This window comes from Oreochromis niloticus, linkage group LG6 (assembly GCF_001858045.2).
Source record: "Oreochromis niloticus isolate F11D_XX linkage group LG6, O_niloticus_UMD_NMBU, whole genome shotgun sequence".
Classification (NCBI taxonomy): Eukaryota; Metazoa; Chordata; class Actinopteri; order Cichliformes; family Cichlidae; genus Oreochromis; species Oreochromis niloticus.
In genome coordinates this window covers 20451390-20474005 of record NC_031971.2, presented here as the reverse complement: position 1 = coordinate 20474005, position 22616 = coordinate 20451390, and the positions used below count along the sequence as shown (strand labels likewise).

The 22616-nt window shown below is 38.9% G+C and overlaps 1 protein-coding gene across 3 annotated transcripts in view; it reads left to right on the top strand.

Annotated features, from left to right (window-relative positions):
* Nucleotides 1-22616, top strand: part of ctnna2 (catenin (cadherin-associated protein), alpha 2) — a 304920-nt gene that overhangs the window by 183794 nt on the left and 98510 nt on the right. The gene's annotated exons all lie outside the window — the stretch shown is intronic.

Sequence of the window (22616 nt, the reverse complement as noted above, 5' to 3'; positions counted from 1 at the left end):
TTACATATCCAGAATGGGCTGGGCTTAAACCAGGGGCTTTAATGAACCCCCTCCACCCCCCATATCTCTAGCGCTCTCTCTCTCTCTCTCTTTCTCTCTCTCTCGCTCTCTCTCTCTCTCTCACACATACAAACACTCCTTCCCTCCCTCACTGACTGCAATGAAATCGGCCTCTTGACGTTGTCTGATTTCAGGCTTGCAATGATGAAAATGGGATCTTATATTATTTCTTTTCTTAAACAGATGTTTGCTTATATATCTGTACTATATAGATGGAGAGGGAGGGAAAGAAAAGATATATAATTTCTTCAAAGAATTTCTAAATAATTTCAATGAGACTTAAACGCACTAGTCACCATGTATGTCCTTCATTATGTCATAGATGCCACAGGAGCATACGTGTATATATGGTATACTTGTTGCTTGCTTGTCAGCAACAAAGGTTGGCCTGTGAGTCAAGATGATTATGGCATTCTTCATGTGCTCAAACCACCAGAAATTCTTAGTCGCTGACAGTTATTGCTGTGTGTGTCCATTCTGAATGCAGATGCAATTGTTTCCCAGATAATCTTAGCATTAAGCTAACATAAATATTCCCTCTGAAGGCTCACTTGTCTTCCTTTGCGCTTCTCTGGAATTGCTTCTAGCCGTGTCATTGTTCTGCCCTAAAAGTTCAAAGACAACGAGCTGTGACTGTGTCTTATAGGCTTCACACGAGCCAAGTTTTAAACTTCTGACTCACCTCCTTCCTTTTCAGAGTTAATTGCACATTGGCTAACGGAACTTTCTTGTTCACTTATTCAGAAAACAATGAATTTAAGATGAACAAAAATGAGTCTGAACAAAAAGATAAAGAGTGTTTTTTAATTTTTAATTATGCCCGCTTGACAATCCAGGCTGAGGATATAGAGCCAAGTATACAGTGTGAGAGCGAGACGAGAAAGGATGGGAAAGGGTTTACATTGGCGCACGACCTCAGCATTCCTAGCCAGACTAGCAGTTTCCACAAGTTTCTCGAATTTATTGCCTAATTCAAAGTATAGACAGAAACAATTGAGAGGATCGTTTCAAAATGTAGGATAGATGGAAAACAGAAACAAATGTACATTAGCAACAAGTGTGGAAAAAGCAGAAGCCAGAATGACATGGGTAAAAATGAAAATGTGACAAAGCACAACTTATTTTCTTCTTTAAAGTTTTACAGCCTCTGGCAACTGAGGAATTGCATTACTACCATCTTCTGGAAATAACTGCGATTTGCTAAATAATTCTGTAGAGCAGTCGATCAATAGATCTTTTTCTTTGCAATGTTTCTGCTAGCATTTATCTCTGCATTTCATTGTTGCAAGTGATGAGCAGAGCCAAGAGGCAGGTGCAAGCATTGATTGGTTAATTGAGCGCAGGTGAGGTGGGTGTGATTGTCATGTGGCCATAACCAGGAAGTCAGACTGAGGACATCTGGTGGATGTTTGAGGGGTGACATGAAGCAAAGTGGAACACAAATGTGGATTTCTTTCCCCTGCATTTTTTACATTTAAAAACAAAAAAATGTCATTTACACATCATAAGCCTTTACATTTTTTAATCCCTTTTATTTTTTTAAATTCTTCAGTTTTTCTCACCACTGTGTTGTATTATTATATGTACATCTCTGTCACATTCTCATGAGCCTGGTGTGTTTTAAACATCAGGCGTGAGTTTTCAACAGCAAATATAATTTGCAGCAGATAATTTGTGCTTATGCTTGGAGTTAAGAGACTGAATTAGTTTAAATTAGGTTAGTAATCAAGATTAGATCTTATAGTGTAAAGATCAAGGTCACTTTGACTTCACCTCACTCCATTGTCATAAATGTGATATCCTACAATTTCCAGGATGGAATTTCATTACAACTGGAGCAAATGCTTCACTTAGACTTGAGGATGAACTGATTAAAATTTGATGGTCAACATTTAAGATCGCAGTGCCGTCACAAATCACATTTGCAGCCATATCTCAGGACTCTGTGTGATAATTATTCACTTAGTGTCAGACGTAAAAGCGAACTGTGGACCGAGGATCACGCAGATATGTGGAAAACTCTTTGAAGTGTGGATTTTCCCACTTTTTTCCTTAACGTGCAGTTAGCAGTCATACCAGAGGACAGTGATGGCATGCTTTAACAAAGACTCTGTCTTGATGTGTGTCTTTGTACCTTTTTTTACCTGGTTGACGATTTTTTTAATCTTATGTCATGAGTGTTTTTCACGTTGTCAATAAGAAAAATTATTAAAAAAAAAGTTGTTATGCAAGAATTAAACTTTCTAGCTATCAGAGATGCTCATACATAATATAATATAATATATAGTAATAATATATACATAATATCATCATTTATTTTGTAAGTCATAGATAGTTTTTAATAACCAAGTGGTTATCAGTTATGGTGTATCGTCAGCAGACTGAACTTGATTTGAGGGCTCAAATATGTCTCAAAATTAGAAGCATCTGTGATTGCAGGCCCATTATTAAAATCATTTATTGAATCAGATGACGTCCCACTGTTTGAGTCCAAGAAAACAAGGCAGATGATAACTAATTGGCCTGCCGCAGCGATAATGTTGATGGGCATCTCGGAAAGCATTGAGATAGGGGTCGGCGGAAACACTTATACCACAGAGTGGAAACAGCAAGACATGATTTCACGTCCACAATGGACCGGGACTTCCAGCAGATGGAGGTTGTCTCAATTTGAAAGGGTCACTAGCGGACATGGAGTTTATTCATTTAAATTTTCGTATTTGTTGTGTGTCTTCCTTAATATTTTAATATCCACAGTAATGATCTGAGGAATAGAGGAAATGTACTGTTTCCTTCACATTTTAACCAGTAATGACAGTAGCCTCGTGAAGGCTTGTGCAGTCTGAGTTTACGCCACAGTATCAAGAAAAGATCCGCTTTGTTCAAACAATGATTTTAAAGGAGCTTGTACTAACTGCAGCTTGGGTAAACAAAAAGGGGAGCATCATCATGTTCAGTCGGGCATGTGACAAGAGGACCGTGGGTGTCACACTGGGTTATAGCTCCTTGAAGTATGCTTTTGTATGATGCAAAGTTTATTTGTGTAAATATTCTGAATTATTAGCATGACTTGTCCGTGTTTTTTAGCTTTAGGGCTGATTGTTTGGTTGGATGTATGGAGAGACGATTTACTCAGCAGAATGGATGAACTTAGAAAACCCTTTGTATTTATCCATATAATGTGATGGAGGAACAATAGCTGAAGGCATTAAGAACACAAGCCTGCCATTACATATTAAACTCTTTAATTCCATGTTGCCAACCCCGTTTATATAAAAGCATGTAACTTTCAAGTCTGAGACAGCTTGCTCTTTCTCTAATATAGTTTTTGTTGTTGCTTGAAACAGCCAAGCTTGTTATTGTTGGCTGGATAGAAGATATTGCCAATGATTGGCCTTAATGGTTGCATTTTCTATATTGCATGTCGTTGAACTGTCCAAAGTTCGTTGTTGTTTCAGTATCTGGCATGTTTTGAACCACACGGGCACTTTAGTTTAAGCGCTGGATTTTTTTTGTAAACCACAGAGACTTTCATAATTCCCTGAGCCAGACTCTTTTTAATTTCAGTGGACTTCTCTTCTCTGCAGATGCTTTTTGCTTTAGTAACTAGAGTTTTAATTCAGGGTTTGATGATTTGCTTGTAGTTTCACCCCACACTCTTGTGACTTATCTAGGCTTTTCAACATGTTGAACTTTTAAACATGCTGAACATGCAGAACATGTTGAACTTTGAAAGAGTGCAAACATAGAACTTTGAAATTCTCATTTTGATTGTGTTGTATATACCTGTTTTTTCTGTAAACACAGGATATTGATGAAGTATTCCAGGTGGGTAGCTATATCAGAGATGAAACCTCTATGTGGCACTGGCAGTTCTTCCCTTTTAGATGGCATGACTCTTAACTCTGTCCTCAGTGAAATACAATTATGTGAAGAACTGAACTAACTGGATTGACTAGCATGTTTCTTCCCTAAAGTCTAAAGAGTATAAATTTGTATATGTACATACAAGGTAAGTTCACTGAACTTTAACATCCTTTTATGTAAAACTAAAGTGTCACAAAGCAAACAAATAAAAAAGTCACTAAGTCAGAATGCACTCATAAACTAAAGAGTTATACACAACAGTCAGATAGATGATAAAAAATCAAATGCACTTGGTTGTCAGAGTAAGCACAGACAAAGATGTATAAACTAAAGAACAACAAAGAAATGCAGTGCATTTTTGTAAGGCACATTTGAAGAGAGAAAATATGCTGCTGTTACTTTGCGTCAGTAACTGAGTTTGAGAAGATCTCAAAAAGTAACACATCATGCCTCGATCTAAAGAAACAACTGACAAACAAAGTCACTGATATCTATCAGTCTGGAAAGGGTTATAAAGTCATTTCTAAGGCTTTGAGGCTCCAGCAAACTATGGTGAGAGCCATTATTAACAAATGGAGAAAACTTGGAACTGTGGTGAACTTTCCCAGGTGAGGCCTGTCTACCAAAATTACTCCAAGTGTGCATTGGTGATTCATCCAGGAAGTCACAAAAGACCCCAGAACAACAACTGAAGCAAAACTGGCATCAATAGCAGAGTCTCTAGGTGAAAACTACTGCTGAACAAAAAGAACACAACACGTCTTTACTCATTTAGCAAAAAACATCTTGATGGTCACCAAGACTTTTGGTGAAATCGTTTGTGGACTGATGAGATGCAAGTTGTACTTTTTGGAAGGTTAGCATCTCATTGAATCTGTAAAATTAACACAGTATTTCATAAAAAGTACATTATACCAACAGTAGAGCAGGTAGTGTGGTGGTCTGGGACTGCTTTGCTTCAGGAATTGGATGACTTGCTGTAGTTGATGGAACCATGAATTCTGCTCACTACGAGAAAATTCTGAAGGAAAATGTCCAGCCATCAGCTCATGACCTGAAGCACTTGGGTTATGCAGAGGGCAATGATCTGATCTAAAACACATCAGATCATATCATTTTCAGCTGTCAGATGATCATAACACATCCGATGTACATATCTATCTATCTATATAAGTAGTGGTACCTAAGCCTCTGGGACCCTCAAGTTCTCATCTCGGTTGTTGTTCCCAGATCTGCTGGAGCCACTCGCCTAGCTTGGGGGTCACTGCATCAAGTGCTCTGATTACCACTGGGACCACTGTTGCCTTCACCCTACACATCTTCTCTAGTTCTTCTCTGAGCCCTTGATATTTCTCCAGCTTCTTGTGCTCCTTCTTCCTGATATTGCTGTCATTCAGTATCGCTACGTTTATCACTACGGCCGTCTTCCTCTACTTGTCCACCACCACTATGCCCGGTTGGTTAGCCACCACCATTTGTCCATCTCTGTATGGAAGTCCCACAGGATCTTAGCTCGGTCATTCTTGACCACCCTTGGGGGTGTCTCTCATTTTGACCTCGGGACTTCCAGGTTATACTCGGCACAGATGTTCCTGTACACTCTGCCGGCCACTTGGTTATGGCGTTCCATGTAAGCCCTGCCTACTAGCATCTTGCACTCTGCTGTAATGCTAAATTGTCTCAGGGGCATCTTTACACAGCCTGCACCTGGGGTCTTGCCTGGGGTGATGGACCCCAGCCTCTATGGATCTTGTGCTCAGAGCTTGTTCCTGTGCTTTCATGATTAGTGCATCTGTGCTGTCTGTCAGTCCAGCTTTGTCCAGCCACTGGTAGGATTTCTGGATGTCAGCCACGTCCTCTATGTGCCAGTGGTACATACCATTCAGGGACCTGTCCTTTCTTGATGGTTCCTCCTCTTGCTCCTCTTCTTTCTTGGGTTTCTCTTTCCTGAGGTATTCACTAAACAATGGTCAGTTGTGGCCATCTTCCTGATGTACTCGTGGATGTTCCTTGTGTCATCCTGGACAGCGGTTCTGACACTCCCTAGTCCTCAGCCTATGAGAGAGAGAGAGAGAGAGAGATGCACTGCTTCACCAAGCAGTTGAGCAGGTGTATTTTTTTGTTGAAATGCATCTGTGTGTATTTGTGTATTTGTTGCTCTGACAGAGTGAGAATTAATATGGTTCTAAATTGCTTCCAGCCATGTCCAAAGCAACACGTTCCCAGTTGAGAAAGAGAGAGAGAAAATAACACAGTTTTCCCATGTCACAACACAGTGCAGTCACACACTTCTTGCTTTTACACTGAAACAAGATCAACATTCTTCACCCTCCACCACATGCGCACAAATTTACAACAACCTGACACAGCCAGTTTTTCACCCACCTTCAGCGAGTTGGTGTCTGTGGCTTTTCCATATGCGGTATTTTATTCAATTACTTGTTTTAGCTTCACTACTTAGTCTGTTTCTTTATGCAATTGTGTTCTGGCTCTGTTTTTGGATTCAGAGACTACATCAAACAGTGGCTTGTGACTGGGCTCTGTCTGCCAAAGGAACTTTGTTCAGCTGTCAGATGATGCAGAAATCCCACTGAGCACCACCAAGCCCATTTTCAAAACCCAGCTCTCTGAGGCAGCACCCCCCCCACTTTTGATAGTCCTGACTACTCTGGCCTATTGCCTCATCCAGAGCCAAACAAGCCTGTACATCCTTTATGTGTCCACTAACCTCTCTCATGTTTGGATGAATCAGAGCAGAATGCAGTGACAGAGGAGTCTCTGATGCAAAAGGCTGAAACACTTGTAAATTTAGACAGAAAATTACTTGTGCCTTTATCCCGTGTCCCTGCTTCAAGGTAAAGTTAGAACACTAACCGAGAGTTTTGTATAAACTTTCATTTAAGGTCTTTGCTTATATGAAGTCCTAACCCTTGGACCGTGAATTGAAATTTAAATCAGCAATGACTCAAGCGAAGGAAAGTAAAACGATTTATTTGACATGGGGCGCACAATAAGAAAATGCAGGAACATATTTAAGGAGGGGAAAAGCGCTTGTCCAGAAATATCCCAGCATTGGTGGTAGTGGTGGTGGTGCAGGAGTAATGATTTAGATCTGGATGAATGTGATGTGGAGAAGAACTGCTAATGAGCAGAGTCAAAGAACTCATGAGGACTGGAGGATAAATAGTAAGGAGGAGAACAGCATCAATCTGAAATGAGAGCTGAAAGCAGCAGAAAAAGGAAATCTTTTAAAAAATACAACAGTGGTGTGACAGAGATTTTGGCTGCATCTCATTGGTTTAACAGAAGGTTGAAGACAATCAGTTAGGTGAATAGACTGTACCAGAAGTGCTTATTCTAAGCATGAGATAGAAAAAGTAGATAGATTCTGTTACTCGTAAATTAAAACTCCACTGGTTAGCAATGTACTTGCAAAAATTCGGAACAAGACACTGTTTCTTTGTAAAGATCTGATTGTGCTTGAAATTATGTGCGCAGTGCTGCGTCCTCCTTTTGATCAGCCATAATTACCATGTTAAATGGCTATCTGATTTTCCTCGACTTCGTCTAAATGTCCCTGTCATTTGTGTGTGTGTGTGTGTGTGTGTGTGGAGAAAAACAAATAATCACAATCCCCAAAAATTACTGGGTATTAGCAACGTTTAATGGTTTTTATCTTAACAGATTGTTGAAAAAAAAAAGAAAAGAAAAACAACACAAAAAGGGAAGAACTGATGCCAAGAACCTCCCGGCTGTTCATTCACAGTGACAGTGCCACAGGTGGTGATGTACATGCAGTCCGCTTCCTCCTTTACTGATGACTGACCTTGATAGTAATTAGCTACACGATGACTGAAAAACAGGATGACAATGTTATTCATCACAGGCACAGCTGGGGGTGACCCGGGTTTCCTAAAAATGTCTTATAACTGAAGCTAACTTTATATTCATCATGTGATACTTTAAATGACCTTAAAACACACACGCGCACACACACACATACACACACGCAAACACATGCATACACACTGCAGTTTAACAAGATAGTTACCATCTTTAATGAGCTAGTATCATATCTCACTGCTTTTACCAAACAAATGGTAGATACTGACGCTTATCTCATTTGACTATAGTATCTCATACTTAATCCTCTGGGTTATTATAAGGACATCTGAATTGTGAATTGGTACTTACTGTACAATGTATTTCTAAATAACAAATGAATCATAATGAATCCATGTTCATATTTGATAACATAATGCATGATCACTTCATCATCTTGTACTTCCGTTTATTTCCTCCTTGTTCTGATGAATTAGACGTCATGGGGTAATGAAGATGAAATGAATACTATACCTGTGCCAGCATCACATCTGTACAGCACAACATGCACACAATACCATATATTATCAATCCTACCAACATAAGTCAGTCTTGCTTTAGCTCACCTGACTGACCAAGTGACCCATATGCCAAATGACACTGCAGAGACCTTGGTTGAAATCCACCCCAGACGATTTCCTGTGTGTCATTCCCCCCATATCTGCTCTCCTGTCCACTCTCTATACTCCACTGCCTAATAAAGGCTGAAAATACCAAAAATATCATTTCATATATATATATATATATATATATATATATATATATATATATATATATATATATATATATGTATATCCTAAAAATGAAATGATACACTCTAATATACATACAAAACTCACTATCAACATTGTTACGTTCCCCTAAAAGGGTCCAGGCGGTGAGGGAAAGTAACAAACATTATTTAAAAAACAAAAAAAACCAAAACGTATAGGACTTGCCCCTTGCAGGTGCAGGGACGATAATAAAAATATTTCATTATTATTACCATACCAAATTTCTAAAGAGCCATTGTAATTTGGTTGATATTCCAGGAATATCTTTGAGCACATTTAAAAATAAATGTTTTTCAAAAGCACAGCCTCACAGTTTCACTTACAAACTTCTAACAAAAGGCAAAACAACATGAAATACCAAAATGATGATTTTTGGCTCAGATTCCTTAAGGCAATATTTTTGTTCTTGTCCACATTTATGAAATGAAAAGATCTAAGAAATGCATGTACGGCTGATATGTATTACCTCAATTTCTTTGAGCCCTTTTTCACTAGTACCTGCTCGGCTTGACACATGTCGGGTTTTTTTAGGGTTTTCCTTTAGCTAGTACTGCCTGGTGGCAGGTACTTTTTCAGCACTTGCTCAGCCAGTGTTCAAAGTGAGCAAAGTGAGTTGATCTGAAAATGTGACATCAGCATACTGCATGCCACTGATTGGCCAGTCAGTGACCAATCAGTGGTGTGCGTTCATGAATCGACGAGTCATGAAAGCGGTTATTTCACAAAAATCGAACATCATCTTGATGTCATCTGTTGTTGCATTGTTTGTGGTGCACGCAAATTGTGTCACAGGACTTCCGGGTATAAGGAACCACGCGCATTAGTAGATACTCAGTTCTAATGGAAAACAAGCCAACAAAATAAAGAAGAGTCGAGACGAACCGTGTAAGTACTAGTAGAAAAGAGCCTTTTGTGCATTCATATTATCACTTTCAGTGCGATATGGAATTGAAATAACCATTTTCCCCATTACCTTTTCATATTTCCTTTAGCATGCTGTCATCCTGATAACTTTGCAACCTTAGTATTAATAACTTTTTTGCCAGTGTAGTCTGAAGGCCAGTTTAAGATAAATGTATTATTTTAGTTATATTAAATGCATTAGTGGAGGTATTTAGGCAATCCACACAATATCCATTCCTGAAGTCAGACTCACCAGCAGCATTCAAATAGCTAAAAGTCTGCGACCGCAGAGAGCACGCCACAGTAGCGATGGTATAATTGGTTGAATTCTCATATTAATGAATGCGAGATCTAATTTTGAACAACTGTGACACATCCCTAAACTTCTTTCACTTTCATTCTGAAATCAGTAAAAATGTATTCATAATGCACGATGCAACAGCAATAAGATCAGTGTAAGTGTCCCATCATACACCAGTTTCATACAGGAGAGTTTGTAATTTTGGCTGTTTTAGTTTCACGTCTGAGTACTGTGTGTGCTGGCTCACAGTCACATTGTCATGGATTACTGGAATACAGAGCAGAGCCACCAAAGCTTTAGTGGTGACATCTCTGCTTTTTCTTTCATGACAATTCAAAATTAAAAAAAGGCCTACTGTATCCGCTTCCCAACATTGTAACATTTATCTAGGCTGCAAAAAAATTGCCTTGAATTTTCACACAGAAGGGTGATTTGTAACAGGGACAGATAGCAATGTGTGATCAGAGTAAAATATTTCTCTGTGTCTATCAGAAGTTTGTAAAAGCAGATTTTGTGCATGAAGAATTGACAGAAAATTCCATCATAGCATGTTTTCTTTATCAGACGTCTGCATAAGGGTTATCATAATAATGTTACCTTGGCATTTGTGAATCTTTACTTTGGCATTCTAAGTGTGTACACAGCGTTAACACAAATAAGGTCTCCTTACAAATATTGCAAGAAACTACTGAATGCAACCTCTTCTCTTCATACATTTATTGAAAAAACATCCCCAGACATTTTTCTTTTGAAGCCTAAAGGTGTAGGGTACTTTTGTACAAGTAGGCTGTTATTCCTAACTGATTTCAAACCAGCAAAACAGTGTTAACATAAAATCGTGTGCTCCGAGTGTGATGCCTGCCCAACAAAGAGCAGCTCCACGATTAAAAATGCAGTCAGAGTTGTTTCAGTGCAAACTACACTTGCTCTGCTGATTACAGTGAAAGAACATGTCACCAAACAACAGTGTCAGTTACAGAGTGGCTCTTTCATGTGTTTTTAATGTTTGTTTTTTCTTTCTTCAAAGACTCTGAAGATCTGAAGATAATGTCATCTTAAGCCTTTACTGCCACTCATTGCTTAGTCACAGGCAGCACAGGACACAGTCAGGGTCACATTTGGCTAAGTTAGGTGAACTTCTACAGCACTTGATAAAATTACACTGACATCAGCTTAGTAGTTAAACACTGTAATCTTGCACTCAAGTATTTGAGTGTGCTTGTGCTTGTGTGACTGTGCACACGAGCTGCTGTGTGTACTGTTTTCATGATATGTCAGGGTGATAACTTTATTTATCTACCACTCAAATGTCTTTTGCAATATAAAATAACATTTTAGGCTGTATTAAACACCAGAGTTGTTAAGTGCGTCTTTACTGGGAAGTCTTTACTAATCACTTTGGTAACACAGTTTTACTTGATTTGCCAAATCTTGTTCTTAAAATATTGTAGGTGGAAATGTAAGTTATTGTAGGCAGCAAGAACCAATAAAAGGTGTCTGTTTGGGATTTTTTTCTTTTCTTATTATGGCCGATGATGACTAATGAAAATTGTAATTTATGAATTCCCAAAATTCGAGTTTATAAACAATACTCTGGTCAAGGCAAATAAAAGGTTGAGTATACAAACTGCATTAGTGGCTCTAAAGTGTAGTTGCTCACACATTTACCTGCCCAGTGAAAGATCCCTTGTTCGATCCCCGGAGGAGACACAAATCCATTGGGGGTCATTCCAAACAGACGGAGCTACCCGCTGTGTCGACCTCTTGTGAAGTCAAAATTAGCTTATACAAACCCACAATGGGGAGATGTTTGATAAATAACCCCTTTGTTTCAAACAGCAGTTGTCTTAATTGTATCAAGGTATAGATCTATTTCACTGGTAGGTTCAAATTGACATTGGGTTTTATATCACAGTGATTTTATTTCAGGGGTCAGAGTGTAATGGTTGTTGACATGTGGAGCAAATGACACCATTGCTGTTGTGCACAGGTTTACTTAAAATGGTGTGTTTGTATGAGTGTATGGATGTATGGGGATATTTATCTCGTTGTCTCTCTATGTATTTATTTATTTATTTATTTTTCACATAGTAAATATCAGTCATAAATCAAGTTACCATAGCCAATGGTAAGGTGTGCAGAATCCACTTCACTCAGTATATCTGTACCTGCAGGGAAGCAAACATTAGTAAGCCACACTCTGGAGACATCAGACTGGTGTCAAAACTCAAACAGCAGGAGCAGAGTAATTAGTGCGCTCTATCTATGCTGCAACTGATTATTAATGTGGATATCAGCGCTTTAGATGTAGCCTCTAGCACTCACAATCCATAGGTGAATCGAATTGCCTCTATGCTCTTAATGCGCACTGTCTTGCAAGCAGTGCAAGTATTTTATTATTCTCCTCAGCTGTGTTGCACCTGAAGTTATAAAGCTATCATTTATCCAGGGGGAGAAAAAATGTGATTAAAATTTGAAAACAATTACTGTAGCCTTGTTACAAAGCCCTAATTGACGTGAATCTTTTTAGATGAAAACGGCTACTGGTTTAACATGAATAATATTTATAAAGTAGACAACAACTGGGACGATAAAATTCTTTGACCATATCGATCTTACATCTGTCCCTTCATTGTGATGTCAGGTTAAATATGGTGAATGAATTTACACAATTATACCTCTGTTGAGGTGACTAAATTTGTCCACGTGCAGATAGACAGCTACAGCTGCCAAACTGACATTTTGCACACCATAAAAACACATACACACACATAAAAAACACAGTCGCCAACAATTGCAACTGTTAACAAAATGGCTCAGATTACATCTGTATTAGGCCATCTACCATTAAACATTGTTTTCATAGCAAAACTACCTCTGTCTAGTCTGCTAATTGGTCATTTATTTAGTGAACTATGTCCAGAGTGATGTGCCAAAACAACATGAAAATGGCTAAATCTGCTATTATTATTTTCCCTCTTTGAAGTTGGCCGACAACAAAACAGTCCAAAAAAAGCAGCAAAACATAGCCCAAAGCTTGGATTAGATGGAAGAGCATCTACCTCTTGCTGATAATATCTGTCCACAGACAGACAGGTAAACATACTGTAAACACTTGCCAAGTATCCCAGAATGCTGTGTGTGATGGTTCGGTTAAAGTAGGTACTTCCAAGACTGTATTTTCTCCGTGATGATGTACACACAGGAAGACTCACCGCATGAAAGCAAGACTGGAAGTTAATTATCTGATTTTTGTCTGTTTTCTGAGTTCTATTCATTTTAGTTTCAATACACCTAAGTGTTTTTTTACATATTTATTCATGTGTTTTAGCCTCGAAACATCATAAAAATTGGTTGTTTTTTTTCATGTTGTATTATGTCACTCACCTCACCACTTGACCTTATTTTCCTCTTATGTACACTTGACAACACACATTTAGATAAAAGCACTTTCGAAATGTTGCAAGCGAATTCTGCAATCTCACGTATCTTGCCTGACTAAAACTATTAAATTCAGCAGTAATGATTTGTATTGTGCACTATAAAAATGTTAGTTCTGTCCTGTTAATGCGCTTCGTGTCAAATTTACTGCACCACTCAACCCTTAGAAGCCAACATTATTTCTCATCTTCCAGCAATCATGACATTATGTATACCAACCACAGGCACAATGTACAGATAACTAGAGAGTATGGCAGATCTGTGCAATGTGACATTACATGCTGACACATCCCCCCCTCAAGCCCCACTCAATAGAAGGAAAAAATACAATAGTTATCACATCATAAGACCAGTGGATTCAAAACTGCACCCTTGATTAAAATGCAGAGTGCTGTCTCTGGCAGCAGACAATGGCAGCTAAATCCTCTGACAAGAAGAAAAATTCACAGCCTCGCTTCCTCTCCGCCGTCTCTGTGCTCGCGTGCATTTATTCGTGTCTTGTGCACACTGTCTAACTGCTTAAAAATGTTTTGCATGATTTACTTTCTCCCGCTCAGTAATGTCAACCCTAGATGTCTGTAAGAGAATCAAAATCACCATTTATTTACAAAGCCATGTACCCTTTGACAACCCGCTAAAGATGAAATGAACTCAAAGTTAAAGGCTTTCAGTTTTAGGGAGTCATTTTAATATGCAAACACCTATATGCGGGCACGCTGACCTTTACGAAACACTAGCCCAGCATCATCAACCACTCGTTTCAAGCCGTCTCGGTATCGGCGTGATTCATCGAGTCGTTCTTCTATCAATTCCAGTCTCTCGCAGCTGCCCACCTGCACCAGAGCCTTGTCTACCAGACGGGCCATGCATAATTAAGATGGTAACCCACAACAGAGACCTGACCCTGTCACAGCATTGAAAATAAGTCTGACCAGCCCAGGGGCACACTTCACCCTCGATGTGTTGCTCTGAAAGTTTCTATTTGGCCTCTCCCAAACTACCACAACTTATTGCTTGACAGTTTGCTGAACTGTTTTAAAACAATTTTAGAATAAATAAATAAATAACCTGCATATCTATCCCTATTGTCTGTTTAAATATGTAAAAAAGTCTCTATTTTACCGACTTCTTAAGTATAATGAAATCAAAATTGTGACTTTGACCAGAAACTGTACTTAACAAAAAAAAGTTAATTAGGCTTCACAGAGATTATAAGCCTCTTGCTGCATATATTAAGTATAATTTAGGTGGCATTGGATATGGAAAAAAGATGCTGAAATATGCAGTGTTGTCCAAAAATGACATTCTACATTGAAAGCGTAATCAAAGCCTATGGAGATAAGGACCGTGGGCTCCATTCACACCATTTGCTATGACGTTTTCTTTCTTTAACCATGGAGGAAGTGATGTCTTTGCTGCACAAAGCCAATGTTTTTATAGACAAGGAGTTGCCAAGCCCACATAAATAAAGGTCCATCATATGTAAATAGAAGACTGGTGCAGAATGCCCTTGTTTCCGCAGCTGAATCAATTTATCAGTCTGTGATCACATCAGTGCTCATTTAGATGTTGTGCGACAGTTTAATAAATCAGCTCTAGAGAGGTTCATATGTCTCTCCGAGTGTTTGAATCTGTGCCATTTCCAAGACGCTTTGATAAATGACGACCAATATTTTCAAGGGTGATGTCTACATGTCATTTCCTGAAAATAGTGGTTGGGCTCCAACAACTGTAACCATTGTAGGAATACATTTTATAAGTCAGCTTAAGGAAGAGAATGGATGTCCTTTGAAAAGACATCAATCCCTAAACACCCACCATGACAGTAAGTCCTATCCCCTGATCCATCCTCACACAGTGCATTATATCTTGTCCGGATATTCTGTGGCTTTACTGTTTTTATTTATTTTTTTCATCTTTTTTTTATTTCTTGCAACTAATAGCAACAACTCTGTTAGTGGCTTGCTCTGGTGCCTGGCTAGACTGACAAAGCCTACATTAAAGGACAGTGGGAGAGATAATCATTCCACCAGTGCAGCCAGCTTTTGCGATCTTTGAAGTTGTTGCTCGCTCGATCATTACAGCAAGGGAACACCCTGTTGTCTAGCTCTATACAGTGTATCGGTTTATATTTACACAGTTACTGTCTCAACAGCAGATACAATAGCAGTTGGTATGTCTGTATTATCACGCTATCATTAGCAAGTTTGTATTTGATCTGCTGTCAGACCTGAGGCCATTCTTTCTTTTTCTTTTTTTCCTTTTCTTCCTCCTGTTTTTCCAAACTGTCCTAATCCCTGATTAGTGCCACCTACGGTGCTGCAGTGCACCCACAGGAGCAGTTTGAGTCATCATTATCCTGGTTTACAAAAATGTGCATATCACTCTCTGTGTCCCTTGCTAACCACCAATTTTACACTGAAGGCAAAGAGCAGCTGGCTCTGGAGAATTGTTGTTGTGTAACCCGAGTGTTTTTCTTTGGCTTCTGTGTCACCTGAATTACCCAGCACCACTCACCGACTCACCCGCCTCTCTTACCTAACGGCGGAGGGGAATAATTACTAGATCCCCTGCTGAATTTGTAAGTTTGATCACTTACAAAGAAATGATTAGAATATCAATCAAAAACCCAGAAAGGAACACACATTACATAAAAGTAAGGATGTTTCTTGTAGTCGGTCACCAGGTTTGCACACATCTCAGGAGGGATTTTGGCCCACTCCTCTTTACAGAAACTCAGAAACCATGTCACCGCTGTGCTTGCCACCATGGATTTCTCCACCAAGTACCAAGTATCATGCTTTGCTGGGAGATCAAGTGCTTATTTTGCTAAATGACATGCAAATCAATTTATAACTTTTGTGTGATTTTTGGATTTTTGGTTGATATTCTGTCTCTCTCTATTAAAATTAAACCCTGATTATAATGAGAGACTGTTCATTTCTTTGTAAGTGAGCAAACTTACAAAATCAGCAGGGGATCCAAGTAATTATTTCCCCCACTGTACCTTCACTTTACCTATGCAGCTCATTTGTTTGAGCAAACGTGTGAGTGATGGAATGGAAACCAAATGCATCTGCGTTTGAAAAAACTTGTTTTCACGTCAGTCACTTCAGGTTTCTGGAGCTACCTCTTCGACTTGTCGTCCTGTACTCGACACTGTATATTTAAAAGGTCACAGAATGGTGGGTTTGACAGTTGGGAACGGTGAGCGGAACGAGACCATCAGCAAGTGTGAAGGTGGATAATGTCTAGACACAACAATCTGCTTCCTTATTTCTCTGCCATTGACTTGGTACCTATACCCTGCATTTCCAGTATACTGTCTTATACTCATCTCTGTTTTGTAATATCATATATTCTCAGTACTCTTATGTTAAAAGTAGCTGTAACTGGAATATGTCTGTATTACATGATAGCCATAGGCAAACCTAGTAGTAGTGGGATTTTGACCAAGACTAGAGCCTGATTTGCAATTTAATTCGCCATTGTTTGCTCTGATTTACTATGGAGGAGTGAAGAATGGAATGATGCAAAGCAGGAAAGGAAATTTATGATGAAACTGGGTTATGTATTGAGGTATTAATAACAGGTCCTTGAACTGGACCGACCTATAGCGCTGTGTTGTGGGTGTTCTAGCTGCTCTGTAGTATTGGTTTTACGTTGGAAGCTTAAGACTTAAAAAAAACAACAGCAAAAAAACCAAACCCACGTACATCCAGACAGCCACATCACGGTTGTGTATGCATGTATAGGCAAGCGTGTGTGTGTGTGTGATAAATTGACTTTTTCAGCTCTGCAGTGAAACAAAAGTACATCAATGATACTCAAACCTTCTTCTCACCCCATTGACTCGCTTTTTTTCTCTTTACCACAGCCCTGCTCTCACAGATATCGCACCGCTCTCTTATTTTCTCACCCTCTCTAACCTATTCTCAGCCTCTCCCTCCCTTCCTTCTCTTCTCTCCTGCTGCCCTTCCTTCAGTCCCTCCCTCACAAAACTACTTGCTATTCAGTTCAGGGAGGCTGCAGGCAGCATTGCTCTAGCTCCTCATACTGCTGCTGCAGGACTAGACTTTTTTATTCCCTACTCTCTCTCTTTCTGTCTGATAACCAGACATTTCCCCTCACTCCTTTTCTTATTCTCCTGAAACTATGCACCTAAAACCTTGGCTTACAGCCGAACACACTTAATATTTAACCCTCACGATTCCACTGCTTCTACTTGTTTTCTTTCTTTCTTTTTTTCGGGGGTTGTGTTTTGAAGAGGGCATTCACATTGTACATAGAGATACTGTCTTTTCAAATAGGCAAACCTTTTCGGAAACTATACAAGAGTCCAATATCTTCCCATGCTGGGTAGATCTTGCCGGGATGTCATAAGTATTTTATTCACTTCAGAGCCCTCAACAACCCCTGTTATAATTTAACATCACCTTTCCTGTTACCAGCTCAGCTGCTGACTGACTTTTTTTGGGATAATGGACAGTGATAGTTCAGAGCTTCACAGTGCCGTTGTACTGCATCTGACTAAATGGAAATGGATAATAAAATCGTAATGGCGTCTGTAGACTATGGCTGTAAAGGCCACATAAGGTCTGAACTAGCTTACGACTATCAATTCAGTAGCTTGGTTGAGCTTGTAATAGATTCATTCAATCATACATACACCTAATGTGTGTTCCTTAAAACCAAATCAGTTTATGTATTTACGCTCTTTATTTTAATGGGCTTTGTTCACATCTGGCTGTCGAACAAAGTGCACAGCGAGGTAATAAACTCGCAACCAGATATCCTTTCTTTCCTGCCTTTGCGTGTTTGTTTTTGTTTTTTTAATGGCACCACCTCTGTCTTTGTTGTCTTTTTGCTTCCCTGACCCCGAATTTTCATTTACATCAAGTTACAGTGTTATTTGTGTACTTTAAAAAGCTAGGCTGTGCAGTGTTAAACTGAGGATTGTCCTCATGCCCCGAGTGGTTTAAGATGCATACCAGCTTGTGCCCTTTGCTGCATGTCTTCCTCATTTCTCTGTGTCAGTGTGTATTTGTAGTGTGTCTTTTCAAAGGAATAACAATGCAGCAATCATTTATGGAGACAAGCTCGGGAGCTCTAGTGCATTTGGCTTTAAAAAAAAAAAAAAAAAAACTTTGTTGAACTCTGTAGTTCTTCATGAAGTCTCTGAATTTAGTGTTTGTGTAGCATCCGTCAAACAATTAACATTTAGCCTTTCGCACAGGGCGTTAATACTTCCTTCTGTGTTTGCTCCATCCCAGACAAACTGTTCATTTCATACTTACGATGCACTTGATGATAAGCCAGATGCTTCCTCTCATGCACAGCCTGCTTGACCACAGATGCTAATAGCCAGTGACAGGCCCACAGTCTAAACATGAGCCAGTGTAATGAGAGGAGTAAGCAAACGGCATCAGCCATTAAACATAAGAGGGCTTGCGCCAGAAGGCACTCCGGCTCCTCCTCAGGCAGTGCCGTTCTAGGCTGCATTAACTGTAACTGACAAGAGACTGCCAAGCTAAAACAGCACAGTTATAGATACTATGGGTAACCATGTGAGAGGAGAAGAGACTTGAAGCTCTCATATAAGGACTGCATGAGAGGTTGGGAGTCTAGTACTGTCTGCCTGGAGGGTTAGAATAAGAACTTTACTCACTCCTTCATTCTCCCAAAGCAAATGGTTTAAGAAGTGTGTGTGTGTGTGTGTGTGTGTGTTTACTGTTTAGTATTGTACTGAATGTGATCAAGTAAAAGATCATTGACCACTTATCTGACATTATACCGCTCATCAAGAGCGTGACAAAAAGCCCTTTGTTTAATCGTAAGCAACACTATGATCCAGATTTTTTGTTAATCTAAAATAAAATTAATTATAGATGAGACTGTAATTTACCCAAGCATTGTGTAGACCCTCCTCAAAATGATAACTGATGTGTATAATTAGTGAAACATAACAGATAATGGGTAACATGAAACCGACAGGGATTCAAGGACTAAGAGCCGCTGCCTTGGGTCATTATTGAATTCATTAAGCCTCATTTATTTTAAAAAAAAAAAAAAGGACAGGTTAGTGTTCGCACCTATGTGCTTGTCTTTAAAGACATCACTTAGTGTTCAGCTCATCTATTAATCAGAGCTTTCAGCAAGTCTTTCTTTTCCTATTTATTTCCATTTGGTATCATTTCAGCATCAGTTAGTGTAGAAAAAAAACTTACCTGAGACTGTCACAAAAATAGCTGAAGCATGTAAAAATTCTGCAAGACAGGTAGCAAATAAAATGTGTCCAGTCAGTACCATTGAAATTATGTATATTGTGCAATGCAGCTCACCAACCTGCAGTGGTGGGAACACAAACAGCCACTTTCCTTCTGAGTGAACTGTGGGGGCAGACTTCTGCTAAAACCTACTTGGCACAGGATAAACTTTTATTGAATATCCATATTTTCAGTTTTGTCTTTGTCCAATTCTTTTCCTGTCTTTCTTTTTTGTGTACTGAACTTTCTTCATGATGTTGTTTATTTACTCAGAGCTTTTCAAGGACATAATTTGAAATGTACAACTTTTAATTTAAAAAAAAAGAAAACATTAAAATGGAAATAACTGACAAAGAAATAACAATATGACTCATACTTCATCTGCATTAATGCATCAGAAATTCTAAAACATTATCTTTTTTGGTTGTTGTGTTTTTTTCCAGATGAAAACAATTTGCTTGCATATTAGCATTTCAGGAACATTTTATATAAAGACCTTTGTCCACATTATATGCCTGAATAAGAAAAAAACCTCTAATGCACATTTTTTCAATGGGCCAACAACAAAACTGTGTAATAGAAAAAAACGAGACTACAGTTTAATGACAAGAGCTGTGTCTTTTCATATGCATAAGAAGCATGATTGCAGACAATGTTTCGCTCATTTTCTAAAGAAAAGCAGGTAAATTATTCACTCTAATTTACCTGCTGTGTCAATATGTGAACGGTCGCCTGTCTGTCTGTCTCTATGCGTTAGCCTTGTGATAAACTTGGATGGGTTCCACGGTCTGCATGATAAGCAGCAGGTGATGGATGAAAACAAAAGGGCATACCACCTTCACATATGCTCCTAACTTTTTCCGTTGACCTTTAACCCCCCCGGAGCAATTTTCAGGTAACTGACCTGTTTGAGTCTGTGTGCAGAGACATTTGAAAATATCTGGTCACATGCAGACTGTTAATATTTACTGTTATGCTTCAGGACTGAATTTTGCCTGTACCTAGTAGTTTAATGGGAGTTTAGAGGCTTTAATGAGATTATGATATGAGATCTTTTTCTGCACAACATAGCTCTATCATCTCATTTAAAATGAGTAAAAAGAAAATTCTAATCGGAACGACTGATCTCGAAGTATCCTTTTTTGTCGGCATTGTAGCGTGTTTTCTTTTTGGGTATCCTGTAATCAAACTATCTGATAGCTGCCGCTGCACCTCTTTAAGATGCACTTAATGAGAACAAGTCAAATTGGCCCATCTGTGGCACTACGGCTGAGGGAGCACAACTTATCTTAATGAGGATCTAGCTACCCATTATATGCTGGTAACCCGACCAACATGTTACCACTATTATCATCCCCCACCCCTGGCTCTCGCAGACACAAACACATTTTCTCACCCCCTCATTATCAGCTCGCCTCCCCCTTTAAGCCTGCTGCAGACAGTGTAACCACATTGGACAGTAATTGTACCTCTCGCTCCTGCCTAATTGAATTGACAAGGAGCCGGAATTGATATCATTTAACACATTGATCTTGGGAGACAATGAGACACAATGCCTAATGCCCCCACCCCTTCCACCTGACTTCTATTTTCTTCCCTCTGATTCATCTTCCCATTCCTTTGATTTGCCATGTTATTGCCTATGAATTACCATATTCAATCCTCACCTCTTTCACCAGCCATCGAGTTCGGGATTCTTTTTCCATTGTCATTTTTGTTTTTTATTGCATTTGTTTGAAGGGAGGAGCAGAGAACAAACAAGAACAACTATGTAGTTCATTTAATACGTGAATGCAGTCACCCTGTCTTTTTGAATGGCTTTGAAAACTATTGACCACCTGCATTTTCTTTATGTCTGCTCATTTCTTTGTTTCCTAGAATAAAAGCTTTGGTCATTTATTCAGTTATTGCTCAAAACATGCCATAAAATAAACATAGACAACAGTTTGGCCTCAGGAAATCAAAGACCAACAAAATAAAATGTATTTTCTCTCAATTCTGCCAAAAACATTAACTTACAAATGCATGCAGTAGACCTCTGTATCTGATATAAATACATACAGTCACAGTTAAATTTCAGCCTTGCATCTTTTTTTAACATTTCAAAGTAACCATAAAAAAAAGGAAAGCACGTCACATCCTTCCGTGCATTATTCGGCTTATATGTGGCTATTACAGCTGTGATCTCACCCTTATTTTAGACATTAGTATATCCAAAGGTTTCCTCATTAAACATACAATGCACATGAAACTTTTCCTATGTCTCAGTTTAACACATTTGCATAACGAATTAGAGTCCAGGCATTGGCCAGATCAGAATCAGAATCAGAAAGACTGTATGTATCCTCAAGGAGCAATTAAGACGATTACAATTAAGACAATTAGGTTTTTGGGCTCAGTGCTAACATCTTCTACATAGAGTCTTGTGCTGGATTTAAGGATGTCAGATTGGAATTATGAGTCCTTATAAATAAACATTAGCAATGCATGTACTCTCAATGTCCATCTTTGCTCAGAAAATTGGATTAGTTTGTGTGAGTCATGCCTCAATCACTGTAACTTTCAAGGGATTTTAGAAGAGGCGTTATCAGGTGTGTGAAAGTGTAAAATTTTGCAAAAGCAACCTGTCTGCGGTGAGACAAATGGTCTTATTGTGTCTCATCATGAACTGAAGAACATTAATGAGACAAATTGTCTCATCAGAGAGTGGGCATCCTGCAAAGCCCACACCAGTAGCACGCTTTAGAGTCAAATAGAATTAAAGAGACACAAATAGAAACATCTACAACTTTCTAAAAAAGGCAAAATTGGGAAAAAATGAGGATAAAAACATTATACGAACACGATGCATGGTTTAGAGACACTTTACTTTTTTAATCGCCTGAAGAGGGGGTGTTCAGTCAATCCATGTCAGAAATATGAATGAGTTTTATAGTGAAAGAGAAAAACTGTGGCGAAAGGACGTGCTATGAGTTTCTAATCCAGTGTGTTTAATAAAGGCATTAGAGCACAGCTGTGTGTGTGTGTTATGATGTTTAGTAACACTGTGCTTGACTGGGTATGATCAGTCCACTTTTTATAAGAATTCAGCGGAGATTAGAAAAAAAGCTTTTTCTTGCTACC